The 22820-nt window shown below is 32.5% G+C and overlaps 1 protein-coding gene across 3 annotated transcripts in view; it reads right to left on the bottom strand.

Moving 5' to 3' along the window:
* The window catches only part of LOC126840270 (insulin-like peptide receptor), a 45902-nt gene extending 25592 nt beyond the window's left edge, over positions 1-20310 (bottom strand). The window contains exon 1 of one of the 3 annotated variants that reach the window (XM_050575904.1): positions 19799-20310. The gene's annotated coding sequence lies outside the window, so the exon portion shown is untranslated. Of the gene's footprint in view, positions 1-19597; positions 19701-19798 lie in introns of those variants that run through there. The other 2 variants (XM_050575905.1, XM_050575906.1) reach the window with 2 other exon arrangements.
* Between the last annotated feature and the right edge of the window lie 2510 nt (positions 20311-22820).

The raw sequence follows: 22820 nt of genomic DNA, 5'->3' as shown, positions 1-22820 counted from the left end.
TACCCTTGGGATTTAATGGCTAATAGAAAAAAAAGTACACATATTATACTTTACCGTCGTTGTATCTAACGTCCTAATAGACGACACATCAAACGACGATGGTCACACCTTCTTATTTCTACCAAGGTAATCCCGGTTAATGTGTATTTTATACACACACACACATAAATGGCAACAGCAGCTTTGCTCGTACAATAATGCGATTTCGTTTTTGAGGTTTTTAGGATACACTTACAAATAAGGTACAATAATAATAATGCTTCACAAAGAGCATTCCGCCGCAGCAATCGGATTCTGTTTTTTTCTAGAAGTAAAAAAAAACACAATGCTAAACCACACACACACAATCAGCACCACGGTGTAAACAAAAATACACAAACGACATAATATAATTATGTTGCATGTTGTTTAAATGCGATTGTGAGTGTGTTGCACTGCACGTTTTCCATGTACAAACGGGACCGAGAAGACGGATAAACAAAATCCCACACGGACATTTACCAGTCTCCACGAGACGACAAAAAACACACGCACAGACTTAAAAAAAATTGTATTTATATGTTTATATTAGCTCTGTCTAACGCTACTATTTAACACAATATTCAAATACCGGCACATGATGCCTACGGGCCAGAATAGTTACTATAAACGAGGCACGGCAGTTGTGGTAATAATATTATTATATTTGACGATGGACATTTTGTAACGGTTACCAACACCAAGACGAATGTATTTTTATCGAAAACTCAATCAAATGTGACTAAGCTTTAGAGAAAATAATAATAAATAGCTTATGTCGATGATGGTTGGCATTCGAACGGTTTTATAAGGGTAAAAATGCAAATAACCGTCAACGCAATATTGGCAATAACAATTAATGGCTTTTACTATACAAATTAGTTTCGGTCGAATGATAATAATCAATCAGCAAAAAAATATAACAATGCGAAATCGTTGCAAGTACATTTGATTTTCATTTATCTTTATTATCGCCACCAGACATTTTATCGTACCGTACATTGTATGTGATATAATAATATAGTCCATAACAACAAACCCCAACAAGCATTTTATAGATGTTCAAAAATCCAAACAAAATCAATACCTCGTACAGCTGTCTAACTGGTGTACACTACAATCGGCTGTAACCGAAGGCCAAAGAAGACGCTTATCAAATAATCCGATCGGTTTTGTTGGCAATCACGACTAGTATTCAAATTAAACAAAAATTCCATTTTACCAAACAATTACGTTTCAGTTTCGCCGCACAAATCTGAAACTGTATTCATACTCCAATATTCTACTGAATACAAATATATAGGTGCGCCTCGAATAGATCCTAACAACAAACGTTTATTATTATTACTACAATGATGATATTGTTGGATAAATATTTAACAACACATTTGTCGAGGATTATTATTTTGACCCGTGTAGAGCCCAAAGTGACATGCTCGTCCAGGTCAGCTGACATTAGACAACAATGATATTGTATAAATATTTGATCAGATGATATTACGAAAAGCCGCGTGTGGTGTGTTCGAGATATCATATTTTCCAAAAACGTCAACCTTGTTTACCTACCCAGATGGATGATTTAGGCGGGGTTTACCGTTACGAAATATTTTCCCAGCATTTTAGTCTAATTACAACTTGGCATGGCGCCCAAAATCATACAACAACAACACCGAGTAAAATATTATATAATATAATTATGTTTGGCGGTATAAATAAACATCCTTTAAAGGCTTCAAACAAATCTACCTTTGCTGAAAACCATTAAAATGCATACATAACTTTCGGAAACTTTAACTCTGTATTTTTTTAACGTATTTTTCTGAGTAAATTAAAATAATGTGTAGTTTGTCTGCATCATATTATACAAAATCTAACTAAGACCGATAATATGGATCAGTGTGTGTGTGTGTGTGTACTACCTACTTCCTTGCGGCCGTTTGACTGTTAAAGGTTCATTTTCGAATTAATATTTTTTTAAAAGGGGGGACAAATTCATCGGCATTACGTCAAGTCCGATTTGGCCTGGCCCGTAGTTTGGCCGTTTTTGATTGATCGCATTCCAAAGCGATATAACCGAGAAGAATTATCATTTTATTGAAAGGAAGTCACGTCTTCCAGGAAAAAAAATATTAAAAACACTACGAGTCGCCAATTATAGAACGGCTGCTGTCTTGCCGTTTAAGTACACATAACACGCCTGAACCGAATCAGAGGGGTAAGTAGTTCCCGAGGGAAGGAGGGGAAACAAGGAGTATTGGAACCCACGCATTTCCTGTAAAATATTAATTTTTCGGCACTTCTACGTTTTCTTGGAATACATTTTTTGTACCCCACCGCTTGTCATTTACAGTCGACCTAACCAAGCATGTAATAACAACGTGCAAACGGTCAATTACCTTAGCTTAATATATTTATAAAAAAAATTGTTAACTCTCAACGTTTTCCGTCGAACCGACAAAACACACTCTGTAGGTGACAACACAACTTTTAGCTTAGCCTCAACACTGTAAAGGCGAGCTTAACAACAACGGGTTTTCCAATCGTCTCGTTATCACACCATCATTTCAATTACTATAAAATGTAATTAAATATAATAAAATTGTTATGTCAGTTATATACAATTTTAGCTGTCCCGACAATGATTTGGTTGTTGTTGTTCAAGTGGAACGCAATGAAACAATTTGGCCGACTAAATGTTTTAAATTTAACGCTATCCAATGCTACTATACTATATTAAAGTGTACTGGAGGACCATTGGGTTTATATTATTATACAACGCTACTATACAATAACAATCGGAATAATTACTCTTTCCCCTCGACTTTTACGGTACACTATAATGCTTTCAAGTCTCCATTTCACTCCCGGAAAACTCCAGCTGATTAATAATCTCTCACACTTTCTCTCCTACTCTCTTGACAAAATGATATATTTTATTTCTTTATATTCTACACCCAATAGTGTCCCAAAGTCAACTTGCGTACACTGTTGCGAATCGATCAATAATACAATAGACATATACACACATACATAGCACATTACAACCGTCGTAAAAGCGAAACCAAGCCTAAATTATGCAGTTATAAAAATAAAAATATAGGTAGGTTTTTATTGCTTTTCAACCCGTTAAAAGTATACGGTTTACGATATACCCTTATAATATAGCTGTGCCGATGCTAATAAAAACATTTTTTTTTAACGCATTCACTCTGAAAATCAAATAAAATTCAAATGCGTTCGGCAAAGGTATAACGATTTAATCAAAATAACAAAACGCGGATTCAATCAAAAATGTATAACGTTTACTAATAAAATGTATGCGTTTGAAATGTTTAATTAAATTTCCAACTTCCTACAGTCCACTACTACAGAATTATTAATCGAATAAAACAAATAACACAGTGTAAACGTATACTGGCGCCAGTAGACAAAAACGATTGCCATTCAATTCATCAACTCACAGTAATAATAAAAATTGTGAGTCGATGAGTTATCGCGAAGCTTCGAACAAGAATTATTATTGTAGATATAATGATAATAAATTATTGGCGTGGGAACTTGAACACGAATTTGAACAGCTGGTTTGTGTTGTTGCGGCTTTTCTTTTTCTCGTTAACGTCACCGTCTCGTTTATAGTTCACCAATACGTTGGCCATTAAGTGTGATGTGCGAAGGGCATTTCTAATTTTGAGAGCTTAGCCGAACATCGCTATTGATTGGACACAAAAGTCAACACACGGGCCGATGCCGTTAATGTGGATACGGTTAGACAAACATACTAAGCCCACGCCGCCCCGAAGGCAAGTCAAAGAACTGTAAAACTCCAATAACGACTTCCAAAGCGACATTCTGTAATTTTTTTTCTCCATATATTATATATTATTTTCTCGTGTGTATCCGTATTATTTTATACTGCATTCTCTACAGTCCATTTATCTGTCTCTTCCATCTGTTTCCGTTATACATGTATCCGGCTCGTTCCATTTTCTCGTCTACGGGCCAACAATAATTCTGGTCCCCATTGTCACCGAAAGCCACGTGGATAACGAATGCTAATATTGTATTAACACATTTAACAGTGGTTTGAGCTCACCGAGGCCTGGCTGGGCATCCATATTATTTACCGCCGAGTTGAGTGTATTATACTGTAATTATCCACTCGGCGATATTTGTCGTCAGAAACTTGTTTTGACAAACTGCATTCCGGCTAAGATCTATTTCCCATAGTGCGAACGTGTAGCTCGACACGAGATTCGAACACAATATTATTTTGCTCAGAAGACTATTCATATTGGAACCCCACACCCTACCATCTGCCTCATCACCTGTCGCCTTATCGGTTTTTTCATCAGCGAGCGTTCGAAATCGTTTTAATTGTATTCAACCGGATTTTGGCAATCGGTTTTACCGATTTCGAAATTCAACAAACATCTGCCACCGGCCACGTTAATTAACCCGCGCACATGTTATGAATAAAGAAAAATTCCTACTTAGTGACATTTTCTCCGTTATGTATCGAGTTAAGCATCGACTCTTGTTTATTTTTAATCCGGTCCACTAAACTAAAGCCATTACAGAATAGCGTCTATATAGCTTTACTCATAATAATATTCAAGCGCCGTTGTGAATATCGTAGCTCAAAATATGTTTCCACGTTTCAGTGAAAAACGATACACGTGTGGAAAAAATGACGGCTGATGAAAGTAAGCTATATTTAAAAAATAATACTAAAACCGCTATGAATGAAATTTTGTTCAATACAAAATGTATAGTATAATGTTCTCGATTAAATATTCCTTTAAACTCCACATAATAAAGTAATTCTACGACTTTGAATAAGCGATGTTCCTTAAAAGAACGCCATCTAACATTTTATCATATTATGTAAAACATATTTAAGTAAACGCACAAAAACTGAAGTGTTTTTGTGTACCTATTTTGAAAATTAAAGGTATTTGATGTAAAATGTTATAACCGTTTGAAAAATGCAATGTTCTATAACTCGATTACTAAATACATTGTCAACATTTTAAAAAGGCCACTGTATTTACAGATATCATTTGTGAATGCTGATATATATATTTTTTTACAAAAAAAAAACGCGTTGTAAAAGTAAAAACAAAATATTTTGAAAATCACCAACTGTTTTGCTTTCTTATTAAGTTTTATTAAGAAATTAATTTTAACAATTTAATTAATAGGTGATGTGGCGTTCTCTTATATGGTTTCTGCTTTAAATAGCGAAAGCCCATAAGAGAAACGAAAAAGACTTTTGTATAGAGTGCTTTAAATTAAAATTATTTGTCGGTGAACAAGATGTATAAAGGTAAAAGTAATTTCCTGAATTCTAATGGGAATTCCAATAGCTCGATTTTCAATTTATTCCTTATGAAGCAATATATATAAATATATATATATACAGCGAAATAAAAATACTTTTCTTCGGCTACAAAAGTGAAAAATACACATCAATAAAGAAATATTTTAGAATAAAGGACTACAACAAAGCAACTAATTTTCAATTTATGAATAGCAATACATTTATATTTGCATAAGAATTATTGTTAATTCAATATCCAAACCCGAGTATATAGTTAAAATAAAAGTGGATTCGAACAAAAAATAAAAACGTACACAACAAGTGTACAATAATAAATAATCAATTATTAAGTAAAACTTTTAACTTTTATTCGAACAAAATTAAATAAAACCTCACTGACAATTTTGAACTCTAATAACTATTTTAAAGTAAACAAGGGTCAAGTGGTGTAAGCGAATAGATCAAACTAAAGTATAGTTTTTTTTTTCAGAAATAACTAACAATGGTTATATTTAATTTAATTTGAAAAAGTCAATTACTTTATTGGAAAAATGTATTTTACATTTGCACCCCAATTGATTTCAATTACCTTCACTTGACCCTATTTGGAATAAAAAAATAATTGGTCGAAGCGCTAAATAAATATGAAGGTATTTCATCAAACGACCGATTTAATACCCTTCGGTGTTTTTTTATTTAAATAAAAATCGCACGGGTTTTGATGTTATCGCCGATTTAAGAAAAATATCGTTTGCAAATATATACGCGACTCCCTTGTCCCCAAAGCCAAAGTGGAAATTAAAATTTATTTCAAAGACAAGCGAAAAAGTTTTCTGGGAAACGTGATGTTCTGCATACACAACTCTCGAAAATAAAAAACAAATTTGGCTTGGCGGTTCTAAGAAACGCAACACGTCTAATCAAAAAATATTCCAAGAACACGTGGGTTGAAAAATAATTTCAAAACGTTTCCATCACCATCGTTGTTCAAACACTCGGCTATGTTGGTCTAACGTTAAGTTTTGTTGAAGTACACAATATTTTTGCCGTCAGCTTTTCGCCGGGTTTAAACTTTTAAGGATAAACAAAAGAAAAAAGCCAGTAAAGTGGTGTCGGGTAGAGTCTGTAGGAATAACTGAAAGTTATAAAATCAAATTAAAAAAAAAGATTCTTCTAAAGCACTCTCTCGATATTTCACGATAAAAATTGTTTTAATCAAGTTAGAACCCATTAAAACTGACAACTTGATATCTTGCTAAAAAAAATGTTATCACGAAACATCAAAAGAAAAATGTTCACAACAACAATCATATTTCACACATATTTAATAAAACACCGTCTACTCTCACATAACTCTGCACTATTCAGTAGCCAGCAAGCTAAAGCATGTTCCATGTTTTATAATTTTAGCCGTTAGGCTTTAAGTAGACTGTAACTCTTTTTTTCAACTACTGATATGTTCCGTTTCATTTCTGTCGATAACAAACATCTGAATGTAAAAAACATCAACAGAAAATGAGCACAAGACTTTACCCGTTGAAGGGGAATCATCATCATCGTCGTCAGTCAGTGGGATTCCAAATTAAAAAAAAAAGGCAGAACACATTTTTTCATTTAACGCATATACTTGCAAACGACGGCGACGTTCAGAGAATTCGAAATGCCAAAAGATAAGACCCGACGAATACAATTATTATCATCACTGCAACCGTCGGTTAAAACGTTTACATTTTTTTTTTTTTACAACGTTAATTATTCCACAATCAAATATTTACAGTACTCGAACAATTAGAGGTCGAGATGCACCTTAAAGGACAGACAAGCATCCTAATACATATCATCATCAGGTCACTACCGCAGAACTTAAGATATGGAAAGCGTATTGCTCATAGTCGGTTACTTAAGAAAATGTCCACTAATAGGAGGCTTCCATTAACAGTTTTGTTATGTTTTGTTTTGTTCACGATATATTGTATTGTTTTTTCAATGGTTTATCAAACATATGACCAGACTATTGTATGAAAATAGCTTGTGATACAACGGTGTTATCATCATCTAAACTAACATTTTAATATGTATCTTGGAAAAGTAAGTAACATGTAGCATTTATACTTTTTATGAAATTAGTACACAAAATGGCCGCCTTCCAGGTCGGGACATTTTCCAATCTGAATACGCGTTCCATATATTGAGTTCAGTGGTCATAAGTCACAACCCATCAAAATCGCTATCTCAAATATCTCCATTTTAAGAGTTTGAACCACCCGTCGACTCTAGCCGTAATAACTGTATTATATTCATATAGTACATATTTTTCTCTCGATCCGTTAGGTCGAACTAAAAAAACACGAAATTCCATTCAATATTATAATATAATTTGCCTATATCATACAGAAGATTGAAGAATAACAACCTCATAATAAAGTTTGTTTACTCCACATTAAAAACCCACCGTCAGAACGAATACACAAGGTATGTATATTTAGAATATTAAGTATATTTAAGTTTGTATATTTAGACTCTGTGGTGTAGTGTTGTAAGACACTGCGATTATACAGGCTGATTCGTTATAGAATAAGACACTAATTTTCTCTTAAAATAATAATTACAACATAGTAGTTCATTTTTGTTTATATTATTTATGCAATATTATAAAATTATACTAAATATTATCTTTTTTTAATATTTTCCAGAGCTCTATCAACATTTGAAACTTAAACGGTAACGGATGTATTTTATAAGCTTTTCCAATTAAGAATAATTTTATGCAAATTTTGACTGGTGTAGTGCGGTATTTTTATATTTATCTGCGTGCAGTACTCCACCTCCTGTCCTAAATTTTAAACTTGAGTAACTATGAAAATAATAATTATTATGATAATAATTATTCAAAACTGAGCATCGAGCAATCAACATTTTTAGCAAATAGTTCTTGATTTAAAATTTTAACTAAATATACATGATAAGTGTAACGTGTATATATATATATAGGTACATTACCATATTTAAAATTTAAAAGTTGATAGGAAAAAGATAAAAATTTGAATATTGTCTAATTTTGTAGAATAACATAAGCTTAAGTGTCTCCAAATAAACAAAACTACAAAAAAGGAGAAAATGAGTGTCTTGTCCTTAAAGAGGCTTCCGCGTATTTTTTGTAGAAACAACTCATTCTAATTTTAACCGTACTCCTAAACGCTGGATTCGACAACAGTTTTATAACAGAAATAGATTTTTTCAAAACTTGATGGAGGTACATTTTTTATTTTCGGTTTTTAATGTTAACGTAAACATCGTTAAAAATTTTCCACATAGAAATTAGTAATTTACTAAAAATAATTTTAAAACTGAACCATGATCAACACCTTGTTAAATGTTATGAAGAATCCAATTTTTTTTCTCAAAACTTAAGTAGAATTATTACTTTTAAGAACGTTCTGTTTCAAGTGAAACATAATATTATGTTTATGTATAAAAATAGAGCGTGTAGGCATAAAGAAGTTGAAAAAAAGAGGTTCCCTCTTTTCTGTGTTAACGTAATATTATATTATTGGTGTTTTAGTAAACAATTGCCTATACAATGCGCCTTCATAAATTCCAGTGTAGATACTAGTGCCTGTGATTTTAAACGTGTAATTTAAATACACGTGTACACGAAACCCGTGTAATTAACATACACGTGTAATTATAAATACACGTGTATTTAAACAAAATTATTTTGTCAAAAATGTTAGTTTGAGTTAACGTATTTACACAATTATACTTGTGTTTGAGTTCGTATAATTAAATAGACGTGATATTAAATGTACAACTAAAATTAATAACAAAAATTATTTTTTTTTGAATACACGTGTATTTATAATTACACGTGTATATACACGCGTATGTTAATTACACGTGTTTCACGTGTAATCGAATACACGTGTAATAGGGACCTCTAGTAGATACCCTGACCGAATCACCCTGTATATTGAGTTTAACATAACATCTTAACGGTAAATCGTCGTTGTTCGATTTGACGTGTCTCAGGTTATTTCCTTTGGCACACAACACTCACGAAGTCCAAAAATAAATCAACCATGGCCAATACCGGACGTCCCAATGAACTCAATACATACAGTAATGTTCTTAAGACAATAATTTATACGTATATGTACCGACGGCAAATTAATACATCAACCCGGCTCGGCCGGTTTAAGTACACATGTGTTACATCTTCTTTGACCGTGTGGTAAGTCGATCGAATAATATTTCCTCGACGGCCAACTTAAACAACCTAACGTTTTTAATAAAACGAGGCGCGTTTCATCGTGAGCCAACACATTTTGTTCTTATTAAATTTTTATCCGCCAAATCTTGGTCAATTATACATAAATAGTTATTCAATAGAAGATAATTATATTATAGCAAAATTACTATTAATAGCAGGCGCGCCGCCGATCAACTGAGTTTTAAATCTTTTAATACAATATTTAAAAATAATTGCAATTTTAATATTTGACCGTTGAAAAGTGTTGCCGGTCTTGCTCGAGTTCAGACGGCTATATATATATATTTAAATAACAATACATTATAAACTGTAAAGTACAAATAAAACACTATGGACGGCCAACAGCTGAAACAAGGCGAATTAGTTGGTAAAAGCCACGAGCTGCACAGATCCAAAATAGCAATCGGTAAAGAAAATGAGTGTCTTACATCTGATGGCATACTCTGTACTGTTATAGTGATTTGTAATGGCATTTGATACAATCGTTTTTGCAATCTACAATTTTACACCGAAACGATATTTTGAAAATTATTTAACCACTTCCGGTTATGATTATTTCTGAAGACTCATTTATAATTACGCACAGCTATTTTCACCGCCCCTATTTAGTTGTTCCGGCCGGGGTAAGTCCAAATATTCTAGAAAGTCAACGTCGAGTCGCGGTTTCAGAAGATTAATATTCATTGGCCCTTGACCGTTAAAAAAAAAAACCTTGTAGAATATTATGAAAGTTTTAAGTAATAAACAAAAAAATACCCATATCAAACCCAGTTAAGCGAATCTGTGACAGGCAGAGCGGCGGTCGTTGTACGTCGGAGAAGTGCGGACAATGCAACCCATGAGAAGATTATAATACTCATTGTTCAATCGGCCGGCAAACAAAAAAACTCGGACTACCTCCTGAAAGGATGATGTAAATCGTGAAACGTGTGCATATTACCTGAATGCCCCGGATTGAATTACAAACGACTGTGCGGTTATGGTAAAAAAAAAATCATAATTATAATGTAGTAGGCCTATAACCTGCTCGCATTGCGTTTAAAGAACGGCTTTTTTTCTCTTTGTTCCACCTCGGGGCAACTTGCGTCAACACGAAAACGTTGACAGAATTTAAATATATTACAAAATATACTAGTTGTACTACACTAGTAGTTGGTGGTCGGCATACGATTACCGTGTCGTGTACTAACATAGTTTTAACATTCAATACCTTACATTTACCCTCGTCCTTTAGATTTCACAAAATCCCAATTGCAGGGTATGCCCAATTATGTTGTTAATAATAATTTGTTAACACCCAATTACCTGGCTATTGCCTCGTCTTTGAAGATGGCTCAGTATACTCTAACTCAGCCGGTTTCTCCTACTTTATTTCTAGTCTAAACATTATTAAATCGCGTGGGTCGCATATAGCAGGTTAATCATGTAAAGTGCAGTATAACGGAGTGAACTGAGAGAGACGAGAAAGGAAAAATTTCCAGGAGATATTCGAAGACGGGACCCATCTCTGAACCGTGGGTGGAGAGGGATGGTGGGACTATTTATGTCATGAAGCATATAGTTTGATGGGAGGGAGGATCATTTAGATTGCCAGAAGCAGGGATTTTAAAAGGATAAAAATGATAATGGAATTTAGTGGAAAATGCAAGGTGGTCGGCTCGCTCGTTTTCAGCAATACCAACGTGACTAGGGAACCACAATAAAAGCTACATAAAAAAAGAAAAAAGACAATACTAATATTAATAATTGCCAATCGAATGAATGGGTTACGTGCAAATATAACATTATTATAATCGTAATGGTAACGGAGTGTTATAATTATTATTGTACAGAGGCGAGTATTGTGTTTTTTAAGTATTCCGACCTCGAACCACGCGGCCAAATTCCATTGTGCCCGTATGGCCCCCGGGATCAATCGAAGCTGATTGCCGGTATCGAAACAGAGAATTTCACGTTACTTAAAACAAATGCCACCGCCGTCGTGTACCGGTTGTTGTGATGGATATTTAATAAAATCAAACCGAACGAAGGCGGCGATTTTTTTGTACTATTTTTTAACCCCAATTTGCTTCAAAACAGGTGGGCAAAAATAAAACAAATTTATATCGTCTGTCAAGTGTACCGCGGCCGGCTATTGCTCAGAGCCACCACAACAATGAACTCGATAAGTCGAAAAGTTGTATTATTACCCAGACGTATTTGATCGGCTGGGTCGAAGACGAGGAAGGGGGGGGGCATTTTGGAAACACGGTTAGGTTAGGGTGCACGAACCAAAGTGAAGTGTATACCAAAACCTATCCGTTGGGTTTTTAGTCCAGAGACGGAGGCTAATTTTTTTTACAGGAAAAATAAAAAAAACCCAAAACTACATATTATGTAGGTACAACTGACTTAAACGAGAATGCACAAAATATATTTCCCTTATATTATTTGTATAGTTTTATCGTGCATATTAAATATATTTTTATACATTTAAATCATATTTTTTTTTCGAACCTTAGAAAATTTAATAAGTAATACAATAAATATAAAAAGTGTAAATCCTGTATTTATAAATACAAACATACAATTTCGTTAATGATACTGGGTGAGTCTTTTAACGTCCTACACTAGTGTATTATTAAAATTATTTCTATTTCGCAGTGTTTCTTTTTGAAAACATTTTTATTTGTGTTATACAATATTAGACCATATTCAAATTTATATTGTTTTTAGTATTTGCTAGAGCTTTATCGAATTCTGAAACTTAAATGGTAACAATTTTGACTGATTGATAATCAGTTTTGAATAATTATTTTTGATGTTATTCAAATCTAAAATTAAGGACGGAAGTGAAGTGCGATTGGGTAATGCGCGCAGATAAAAATATAACTACACTACACCTTTCCTCCTGCCTTAAATTTTACACTTAAATAACTTTAAAAGTAAACATCCGAAACTGGTTATCGACCAGTCAACGTTTTTAGCAGATCATTCTTAATTTAAAAAGTTTATTAAATTATTGTTATGCTAAGTGTCAAATGTTGATAGACCTAAGGAAAATACTAAAAATGGTAAATGTTTAGTGATTTCACAATGTTGTAAAATAACCTAGACAAAAATGTTTTCAAAAAGAAAAAGAAAGAGTGTCTTATCCTTCACAATATAGTGCCTTCTGTATATAATTGTATACACAATATTACTCAATTACTCAATTCTAGCCTCGCACGATAAGTGCTAATGTAACACCCTGTAGCCGCGAGTTTCGTTAGAAATGCAAGTTATTCGTCGTTGTATAATATTTTAATAATAATAATAATATTCGACCGAGTTTTGGTCATTAATATTCTGCTCGTGTTATTTATTTATTTTTCCTGAACAATATCGTTATTCAAAACATTTAGCCGAATTTTTTAAATTACAATGCTGTATTATATAGAGAGAAAGTACAGTCAAGAATAATCGAAAAGTCTGATGTCGAACGTGCCGTTTCTCATAATAATAATATTATGACGGATTATGTTATTGTTAAACTTTTGACAATGATAAAAGGGCGAACAAGTTTTAATTGGACGTCGTAACTTCCGTTGATGATAAAAACTTACTTACTTACTTAGATTCGTCATTGAATAATTGGGTTTAACGTGTAATTTGGTACATTCCATCCGATTGCGGTGAATTTCTCAAAAGATAACAAAGTAACATAACCCCTAAAAGGCATGGCCGTTTACCGCCAGACCGTACCTTTCCCTTTCCGCCAAATGTATAATTCAAATTAGTCGATAAATTGCATAATAAGAAGTTTTCACAAGTCACTGTTACTTATCCAGACAGGACAAAAATCTATGATACATATTTTTGAAGAATTTTATAATATCAAAACAATATTTTACAGGCAACCACTTTTATAAAATATTCAAAGACTTATTAAACATATTCTAAAGACATTTGAACTCTGGGCATTGGCACACGAACAGTTTTAATAAATATTATCATAGCACACACTTTGTTCATTTATACCGTTTTTAAGAAATCTTGTGAATTCATTACGAATAAATTAGCATCATTAATTGACATGTTTTTAGGTTTTTTTTTTTTTTAACATAAATTTCCATAATTTTATTTGCAGTTTAAACTTTTATAATTTCTAAAGCTAACATATTATTTTTTTTTTTTTACATTTTCCATTCCAATACCTATGTACAAAATTATACTTATTTAACAAAAATGTCGAACACGAGTTCATTAATTTTGTCTGAAAAAAAGAATTCCCGTATAATTCATTCAATCCCGCTATCCACTGATGTGACATCTTCTTAGGGTTCTTAATTAGAGCTTAGTTAATATATTAACATATTATAATAAACTATTTATTTTAATAGATAGTTAAATAGGCTTAGCTTAAACTTAATTCATCTACTGATTTCAATCATAATATTTTTTGTTGGCGGAAAAGGATCTCGTCCAAACCAAAATGTCTCCCCAAAAGAAAAACTATAAAACAGCAATCATTTTAAGAGAAATATGAGTGTCATATCCTTAAGGGGCATCTAAATCTGCGTATTTTGATAGAAAACAACTCATTATAATTTAAAAAATCATTAACTTGTTTAAAAAATGCAATTTTTTAATTAGAAATTAATTTTTTTTTTATTACAATCTGTATAGTTTAAAATTAATATAATAAGTATATGGTATTACATACAATAAAAAAGATATATTAGCTGTGTATGGCGTGTTTAAAAGTACCAATGATGGAATTCCAAAGGCTGAAAGAGTGGTGTTTATTAGGTGAGTCGATCTCTTTAACACTTCCTTTTTGGGGTGGATTTTCATCGAGATTATTAGAAGCAAAGTCAGAAATCAAAGGATTAAAGATGTCCCTGGAGATGATTTCTGAACCTTTCGTAGAAATTATTAATAAACTGGAAATTATTTAAAAATTTGTGCCACGATCGAAACATTGTAATTGTTATAAAGAATCCAAATGTTTTTTTTTTCAAAACCTAAATAGGGTTATTTTTAAGAACGTTCTGTTCGAAGTAGAAACACCATGTGTTTTAATATAAAACAAAATAAGAGCCTGTATGAGTTATTCAAGTTGAAAAAAAATAGTTGAACATCAAAATAGATTCCTCTTTCCTGTGTTAATATAATATTATATAATATTATGTTTTAGTAAAAAAATGGCCGATAAAATGCGTCTTAAGAAATGCATTAATGAAGCACCCTGTGTTGTTCGATAAGCGAACACTGTTTTCTCATTGTTTACGGAGGAAAAAAAATACAACCACCGCCAAAAAACCTTGAGCTAATTTACTATGCAAAATATTATTAGTGTTATTATTATTATTATTATTATTGTAATCATCGTTGAAGCCACCAGCAGCTGCTGCCCTAGTGGGATTATGCAAGATAACGGAACGAATTCACTCTGAAATCGGACCCAATGAAAATCAATTACAGGTTCAGCCAACCTTAGTTCTTCGAATTCCTAACAAAACGTAGGTATTCGGTGAACAGATACGCAATATTGTATTTTTATACTATTGTGATTCGAAAAAATAATGACAATAATAAAAAAAAAATCCAATACACGCCGAATGGATTTTCTGAGGACGATGGGCCTCTTGTGAAAAAGAAAATCAACACAGCGCAACAAAAAAGTTATTATTATTTTATAATAGTCAATAGTGAGAACGAGCACGGTTATCTAGAACAGCCCGAGGCCCGTAGCGGTTTTTTTTAAAAAATAATTACCATAATGAATGGCACCTATCCGCAATAATGAAAATAAATAATAATAAATATGTACTTTAACGCTACAAAATATTGTTATTATTACAAGTTTTACAGGACACATTAGCGTTTTTTTTTTTTTTTTAACATTCAAAAGCATAAAAGAAACAACAGCTGTTTCTCTGTAGCACATACGGCGTTATGTGTAATAATTATTCGGTAATTATACTGTATAATAATAATAATATTATTATTATTATTATATTAAGCTCTACGCAGCTGTTCGACGGTATTTAGAAAATAGAGAAAAAATTGATATAAATATATATATATTTTATTTTTTAACCTTATCAACAGTTGTTATTACCACGGAAAACCCAGAAAGGAAGCTTGTAAAAAACATTACAAGGGTTCTTATGAACCGCCTAAGATTGGCAGCCAGCCTATAATTAAATGGACTATTATAGGCAATTCCAGGAAAAAGGGTGATAATTGTACTTGATCGGCAAAAACAAAATGTCTGACACTTTATCAGTCTCGGCCTAAGTTTCCCTTCTGGTTATTCCGTGTCATTATTACAAACTACCCTTTACAAGGCCACCCTCTACCGAGTAGCCTTTTATTTCGGTATACCTACATAATATGTATTTATATAGACTTAAAAACCGTACACAACTGTTGCGTTGTCATTGAATCAAAAAAAAAACTATTATAACGATTGCATTCTGCAAGTCTTATCGTGTCGGTGAAAACCACAAAGTGGTTTTTTAAAACTAATTCGGTGAACAGGTGATACACATAATATTATTGTGTCGACAACACATCAACGCTGCATTATTATTATTATTATTATAGCGACGCAATACACAAATATACGGTAACCGATGAGTCGCACATTGGACAAAACGGAATAAAAAAATTTACCATCGAAGGTCGACATAATAACAAAAATAAAGATACAACCAGCACAGCAGTAGCTGGTGTCATCCAAAACGTTAGTATTTCTTCGTTCTAGAACACAACGGGGCGATACTTTTTCTTCGTTTTTTTGTTATAAATAAATAGCCAATAATGATCCAATGTTTTATTTTAATTTCGCCGTGAAGTTATTAAGTTTATGTATGAATAAAAAAACAAGCATTTAATTAATAAAAAAAAAATGTTATTCTTTAGAAATTTGTGCAGCGAAAAAAAAATGGTGTTGTTTACACACAAACATAACACTCCAATAATAATTGTTTAACACACCAAAATGAAATCATATTGAAATTTCTCGAAAAACATACTCGAAACGAAAATTGGCCGTTTAATACGATTGGTTTCCGCAACTTATTCAAATACCCAATGATGGATTGTATTTTTTTGAAACAACAAAAAATAAACACCGCTTATTTATTTTTACAGGCTTAAATTCAAGAAACTGTTTTAAAATTTTACAATTACTGTGGGCTGTGGCAAATATAGAAATAAACAAATTACATAATAATAAAAAATAATACACATTTTTATTTTATTTGTCATCAATTAATATCTACTGATCTGAATTTAGTCAAATTAGGCAAGATTGTTATCAAATGCAACAAATATAAATCCGATTTTTTTTAAATAAAATAATTGACAGTTTTAAATCTAAGACACCCGTGATTTTTTTAATTAAGCCCAGCAAAATGTTTAATATTTATCGAAAACTATTGGTTATATTGGGTTTGTGCACACCCAAAAAAAATTTAACGGAGAACTAGTATTGTTGCCAACAGTGCTAATATGATTTTTAATTATGGAAAAAACACATAGAGTGAATCGACTAACTTTCCATTTATTTAACACACACCATAAAGAGTGTTAAGCATTAAGCTCAGGCTTAAAAAACAAACAATATTCTTTTTAAAGTTTATAGGAAATCAGAATATTGAATACATCTATATATTAAATGTGTCACACACACTTGAAACGGTTAGCAAAGCGATTTTCTTGATAACACTATTACTCTCCCTTTTTTATTTATTGTATTAACCACTTAATTATAACGTCTGAAATTCGCTATCTAAAACATGACCCATCTTTAAAAACACACTGCGTCTTAATTTTGACTTTATTAAATGATTATATTACAACAGCCAATTTTCTTCAATTTGAACCAATAACAAACGACAAAACTTGTTTATTATCATTAATTCGTTAATATTAAACGAAACAATTTAAAGAGTAAGCAATATCTGCGACACCAATTTGTGGAACCGTATAATGTCATAAAACACAACATAAATAATTGGAATTTAATTTCCAATTAAACCATTATCAGGCTAATCATAATATAATATATCTGCACAGTATAATATATGTAACGACACATTGAATGAAATGTCAAAGTCAATTAGTTGACACTGACTCTGAATACAACTGTTGTCACTTTTCATCAGAAGTATTCCTTTTAGCGAACGTCAATGTTCTGTCGTCATTAGATTGCCAACGATGAATCCAAATGTAGGCGTTTTTTTTTAACAAGTTTCATTGTTTTACAAAACAAACTTTTAAACTAATGAATAAGCCAATACCTTATATATGTTAGGATAGTTTATACCGTTTGAACCTTGACCACAGAAATAGATAGAGGGAAATAACAAATCCGATAAACCTTTTGACGTCTCAAAAGTTCATTTTCTTGTTTATCGCACAAATAACACAATATGTGAACTTCTTGACATTCACAATCATAAAGAAGATGATGCTTACTGCCACCGAATATGTTACACACTTTTTTATTAGCTGACTAATATTACAAGCAGATAAAACCACAATATAAAATAGCAATAACTGAATAAAAAATCACAGAAATGTAATAAGGTTATATATATATATATATTATAAAGTATATAACAATACAACAAAACTTTAGAAACTCTAAATAAAATTTTGACTGTTTGAAACTAAGAATTGATCCTTTTTGGTACCAAAAAGACTTGATGAATGTTTTGCAACAAACAAATGCTATCTGTCAATAGTAAATCCAAAACTGCTAGATCAAAAATACATTATAAAAAATTACACAGAGAAATATGTTTGTTTGGTCCATCGCAGTAGCAACAGTAATATTTGTAACGTTAACAAGAAACGCTAGAAGATACAACTAAAAATAAATTACTACTGAAAATAGGTAATAAAAAACATAGACAAAAAATAGACAGATTAATAAGTGTGGTAATTTTACTCTTTCCATGCAATAAAGTTATAAATTATACATGATTATAAATGCATCAATAATTATTGTCAACGATAAACTGTAATCCACTCAAGTGGTGTAGCATCGAGGTGACTATAACCAGAATTTTTTCTTTTAGCTGTATTTTTTAAATTTTTTTCACTAAAATTTAATATAAGGGGCCAACAGTTTTTGTGTAATAAATATTTCATAATAGTAATTTTAATCTAAACATGTGTTCTTTGGGTAGACGGTACCGAGTAGATTTTTTATAACACCTAATCGTTCTTTCCTATTATCACTTGAATTGTTGGGCATTTTTGGTGATGGTGTAATTAATAATATTATACCAGCAGAGAAATGTTTTTAAAAACTTTTAAATATACATACATTTTATACTATGTAACTTTCCATAACCAACCTAAAAAGTATTAATCATAATTATTTTTAAAATTTATCGAACTGGCTTTAGCCAAGTTAACAAGGAGGGATAAACTAATTATTTTGTTGAAGTTGGTTTTTTAAATAAGGTCATCAACAATAATTGTTGTCAAAGCAACAGACAACAAAAACAAATTTAGGGGAAAAAACTAAAACAAATTTCAACTTAAATTTTTTTATAAATTTCACAGCTGACTTTCGACTTGGTAGAAATATAAAATTGATAAAACTATATTGAGTTTAAAAATGTATTTTTTGTATTGGGGTGAATACAATTAGGGTTAATTTAAAGCGAAATAAAGAAAAAGTTTATACCCCATCTGAGGCAAAGGGTTTTGATACCTATTTATTTGGTTTGACAAGGTTAGAATATGTAAGAATATGCCATACAAATTTAGAACTAATTAGACTATTTACAAAAGTAAGTTATTGAGAACCAAGACTTAAAAGTGAAACGTGTACATTTTTTGCGTGTTTTTTTGGATTTCGAAAGGGAGGTGTGGACTTTTTAAATGTTTAGTACTTTTCTGATACGATTTTTGATCAATAGACTTGCTACACAAAAGAACTTACGACCCAAAAAATTTTAATTAAAAAAAAAAATCATAGCAAAATTAATACTTAATATTACCTTTATAATAATACCTTATCAGCTAAAATGCATCGAAACCAAAAACGAGACAGCTGTACTAGACGAACGTGTACTCGCCACAGTGCTGGTCTCACGACAACTACGACAGTTGGGCGAAGACATTAGCAAATACGTCGGACACGACGGAAACCTCCCCCTCCTGAATTTTTCAAAACGGACCAACCCCGACTGTGGGCTTACCTTAACGGATGGCGCTTGGCCGGACCCAGGTGGTGACGGTTAATAATAATCCAACGGACGTCGCATGACGTGTCGCAGCAAACGGATGGCGGACGCGGATCAGCCGACGTTGGACATTGTCCGGCGGACACCGGCTTGTCGGTTTTCAATAACAATATCACAGGCGAACACACGTCCTTTACAGCGGCGGCAGTATGATATTTTGAAATTTAAAACTTTTGAAAAAAAAATAAAAACCGTAAAATTGGCACTTGCCGGAAAAACCGACTGCGGGCAATCGGCACGGTGCAGTTATACGGCGGCGCCGGCGGGGGGGTAAACAATATTATTATAATAGTACGGTTTTTCGGTAAAAAAAATAAAGAAAACAACAACAATAACTCGTACCTGCGCGAACGACAAAACCATAACCTACAATCGGCGAACGCGACGTGTGTACTGTGTGCGCCGTTTGTGTGTGTGTGCGCGCGCGCGATTGGACGACGACGGAACCTGTGGTACAACAGCTCAAGTCTGTCTGTGAATTTCAAAACACGGCGGCGGCAAGACGGCGGACGGCCGCCGAAAAAACCACCGACGGCGACCACGAGTGGGGGAGGGGGCCCGACAATGTTTTTGTCCTGTCGTTGCGCATGCGCAGTGCAAACGCGACGGCCGAGGTCAAGGTCGGTCAAAATCCCAACGGCGGCGGCGGCGGCGGCCGACGTCAGCGACTTTTGCGAGGCGCGCAATAACACGTGCGTACGGGGGAAAAAAAAAAAGTCATCCAAAAAAAATCAACAAAGACCTGCACTCTGCAGCGTGTGCCCGTAAAAAATAATAACAATAACAACAATAATAGTACAATGTTTACGAAACCAGACGTCCGGTGTTCCCTGCCCCCCCCCAACCAATCAACGGATCCGCCGCCGCTTTTGCAACAACCCGTTCGCATATTGTACACATAGACAAACAAACCAAAACAAGCTTTGCACCCGAATTACATTATATAATAATATTGGCTAACGGTATTACACCGTGTAGTATTGCACATGTGCGGAGTGAGCCCTAGCCCTAGTGTGGCCATCGGCATAAAAAATAATAATGATTTAAAAAAAGTCTAATATCGTCGCAGATATTATTGACTAGGTCATGACTGTTTACCACTCACCCTGTATTCTTTAAAATAAAGTTATACGTAAAACATAGTTACAACTTGTTTTGGGTATTTTGTGGTTTGTATTTGTACACAGTCATACGGGATACATATTACAGCTTTAAGTTCCAATTCGATTCGTAGTTAATGGGTAGTTATTCAATATAATATTATAGCTAAGGTCATTTAATCTCTTTATGTTTAAAAAGAAGAACGAAAATAGTGCAATTTAGTGAATGGACAAAAATGTCAGGCCTTAATTTTGACGTTTTCGCTTACTTCACAACACATACTTTTACCCGACTGTAAAGGTATCGAAATAAGGGTTTAAAGAAATACTAACAACGTACTACACGGCTTCATAATTCAGAGGGGGGGGGGGGAATTCAACATTTTGAGTGACGTATCAATTGTAAAAGGATTTTGCAAAAAATATGTGGAAAATTTTGTTTTTGTTAACATCATTATTTTATGGAAAACCTTAATTTTTTATTACACGAGTGCCATGAGCCACGTGTTAATAATAGTATTAAAATGAAAACCTGGTACTTTAAGGGCGTCCATTTTTATCCATTTTCAACCAACTTAGAGGGTGTCTCCATTTGAAACTCCATCAAACCCAAAATAATGACCAGCCTAAGCCGACATATTGAAATCGGGTTATAATCTTTTTTTTTTTTAATCGAGCGATATCCCAATTTTATTTTGCTTAGTGTCGAATTTGATTCGAAACCGAGTATATACATATACATTTTTTTTTTCGGTGCTGATAAAGTAATAACTCGCATGACGTGATAACGAAACACTAATTAAAAGAAATAAATTTAATTATTTCAAAAATAATACAATCAGAATTCATAATATAAATATTAAATACATAACCAAGAGATGACATTTTATTACAAAAACGGACATTGCATCATAAACTAATGAGTTATTAAGCATTAGTACTTATCACGTTGTAACTTAATGAACAATGTGTCCCCAATTATAAAAAACTCAATAATTGTCCTTGAAATTAACAAATTAATTGGTGTTATTGGAAATTTGTTTATTTTTATGTACGGGTTGTAGGTTAAAACACTGGTTTTTATAATTCGGTTTTTTCATCTTAAAAATATTCTGGTTTTATTGGTTTACGGGTTTGACTTCCATCAGTCATTTTTTTTATGTCATTTTCAACAAAACTCAAAAGAAAAATAACATTACAAGTTTTATTATTAGGCAAACCTAATATTTATTCATTCGTAGTTTCTTTTATAATTCACACACACAAACTATGAGAAATAAAAGTATAATAATTATATACTATTATAGCAATTACCATAGTTAATGTATTTTTCCGTGCGAAGGCATAGTTCCCTAGGAACCGTTTAACTGCTATTAGATTTAATTAAACCTAGGGGCGAATAATTATCAGCTCACCTTTACTATAATGACGTGTCTGAATAGACATTACACAGGCTATATATTAACATAATTGGGAGAATGATAGTTGATCACAAACTCATTAGACCAAAAACTCAAAATTACCACAAACTCGGCTACCACAAAAAAAGGTTATTATTAGGACCTAAGGTAAGATGCCTTATAAAAAAAGTATATCTAAAATTGTTCAATCTATGTTTTTTAGCTCTTTAAAAATTACAGAGATATTCTATTTTACTCCTGAAAATTCTTTCGCAGGAACTCTTGCTTAAGTTTTTTTTTTTTTAATTCACTTGTTAGAAACTTACATTTCTTATATAAGTTCATATTATCAATGGCACACGAGGTAGGAAAAGGTATAAGGCCATAAGGGGTTATGACTTGATGCTCTTAGCTATGACAAGGAAAATATATACTTTCTTAAAACTTGTTTGTCAGTTTTTACTGTTTTCTGTCACC

Source organism: Adelges cooleyi, unplaced genomic scaffold, assembly GCF_023614345.1.
Source record: "Adelges cooleyi isolate 19-005CV unplaced genomic scaffold, UGA_ACOO_1.1 ACOO_flye_CR_arks_rails_tigmint_CR_PRNA_376, whole genome shotgun sequence".
Taxonomy (NCBI): Eukaryota; Metazoa; Arthropoda; class Insecta; order Hemiptera; family Adelgidae; genus Adelges; species Adelges cooleyi.
This window is presented reverse-complemented; position numbering and strand designations above follow the sequence as displayed.